This window comes from Condylura cristata, unplaced genomic scaffold (genome assembly GCF_000260355.1).
Source record: "Condylura cristata isolate star-nosed mole 26May11 unplaced genomic scaffold, ConCri1.0 scaffold00006, whole genome shotgun sequence".
In the NCBI taxonomy this organism is placed as follows: domain Eukaryota; kingdom Metazoa; phylum Chordata; class Mammalia; order Eulipotyphla; family Talpidae; genus Condylura; species Condylura cristata.
Genome location: NW_004567107.1, coordinates 38,153,158 through 38,155,469, shown reverse-complemented (window position 1 = coordinate 38,155,469; position 2,312 = coordinate 38,153,158).

The following is a 2,312-nucleotide window of genomic DNA, read 5'->3' as shown; positions in this document are numbered from 1 at the left end:
TGAAGCGCGCCAGCCCCAGCGCGGGTGGGCGGGCTGCGCGCGAGAGCCGGTAGCCGCCCTCCACACCCCGGCTCCGCTGAGCGGGTCTCGGCGTGAGCATTCCTCTCTTGAATTCCCAGCCCTTTCGCCGGCTCCTGGCCGGCTCACGGAGTGGGGGATGCTATATGTATCGCAAGGGTACAGACGGGGACCTCCACCCTCATCGGCGGGACCCTGAGGGGTCCCTCGTTTCCTAAGGGGCAGCTGTAGCCACAAGCTCTGCTTGCAGGAATAGGCCGCGCGGATGGACCGCCACGGCTCCTGTAGTGTGTTCTTTTTCCTTAGTTACTTCAGAGCTTTCCCGCTTTCCCGGCCCTTGAATACTGCCGCACTTCTTGGCCTGGCGGCCCCGCGAGCCCCCTCAGAAAAATAGATTGACGGCGTCTCTGGAACGCGCTGCACTTTGCGTGTGGGCCGCTAGGGGGCGAGTATTGGGCTGGAGCTGGAGCGGAGCTGACCGCGTTTGCTGCCTTAGGGAGGAACTGCCCGATCCTTTGGGAAAAGCCGAACGCCTCCGGATGCCCGCACCGGGAAGTGCTGGGCTTGATTTGTCTACTCGCTCCTCAATTCTGGTTGGTCGGAACTTAAAGTGTATATGAGCCCGGCTTGAGGCATCAGCCCCAGATGAGGTTAGGAGCGAAGGAGGGAGAGAGCGAGGCGACCCTTTGCAACAGGGACCAGGTGGCTGATGGTGTGCACTAATGAAAAGCAATGGGCTGGACAGGCCTCTGGAGACCTGGGTCTGGCGTCTGCTTCATCTGTAACTGGCGGTGTCATTTGAACCAAAACGATCCCCCCCCCCTTTGGGACATGTTTCTCAGTAATAATAAGTTATATTTGCACAAATCCTTATAGTTTGCAAAATCCTTCTCATATATATTCTCATCTAGTAAAATGAAGACAATCCTTAATTATCTAGATCCCTTGAGAAATGGATCCTTTACCACACCGTGTTTCTGTATTATTTTAAGCACAATGCCTCCAGAAAATCTGGGGGCGTAATCTGAAGCATCCTGGAAGTCGTGTGCTTTAAAATAATATGAATTTGTCATTCTACTTCATCATGCATCTTTTCATTTTGCTTTAATAAAGAAAATACCTTCCCCCCCCCCAAAAAAAGTAAATTTGAAATACTGTATAGCCAGGAAGATGTAGCATGCCATATCCAGTGACATGCTACATCCCTTGTAAATAATTACTCAGTATTTATACCAGACATGGTCCTTATTTCCCAGAGCTCAGAACCATGGAGGAAACAACCAGATTAATAATTAAGTGCAATTATGATGGATTCTCAACTGCAAAGTAGCTAGGAGGTCACAGGGAAAACTAATCTAGACTTCTTGATTCAGTCAAGTTCTCCAAGGAAATGACCTTCTAGGTTTCCCAGGAGAGGCAGCAATGAGACAATTCCAGGTAGAGAGAAAGGTGCCCAAAGATGAGAGCAGTGTGAGGGAGGGCTGGACTGGCTGGCAGCAGACAACCTGCAGGACCTGTGAGACATTTAAAATAAAGCTTTTATTTTATAAGCCTTGGAACGTCACTGCAAAGTTGTGAGAGTTCAGAGCAGTTGATAGTGATCACATTGCAGTTACTGAAAGATCAGTGAGGTCACTGTGGAGAGCCAGGCCATGGCACCACCTGCTCAGGCTATGTAGGGAATGCTCATGGTTTCAATTTTTTTAAAAAAATACATATTTTTTAAAGATTTATTTATTTATGCATACAAAACTGGTATACAAGCCAGAGGTGCAGGAGCAGTGAGAGTCTTCACCAGAGACAGAGTGGGGCACAGAACAGCCAGATCAACTAAGTACACTGCTGAGGGGAGCAGTGGGTGGGCAGGAGAGGTCTGCAGGCCATGTGGATCAACTCTGGGGTGGGGGATCGAACTTACACTGAAGCCGCTGAGCTAGCTTGCAGTGCTGCATCCTAACCCATTGCCCCACCAGGGAGGGCCTGGTTTCAATTTTTATAGTAACTGCTCCTCTGTTTTTAGTTCTTGCCTCTGCTTTCATATGTACCAGTTTGTGGAATGACTTTCAGCGCATTTCACAATGCTCTGGGTTAAACCCATTTTGTTGCTAGGAGGGAAATTAACCTTGCTGAAGTTCAGATTAAGTAAGGTATTTTAGGTTCTGCTGGGGGCTCTTTCCTAGGTATACATTTGGTTTGTACCTCAGATCTTTCTGCTTATTTACTATGTTGTTGCTTTGTTTCCAGAGCAAAGGGCCCTCCTTTTTTAAAAATAACTATATTTATATGTATGTGTG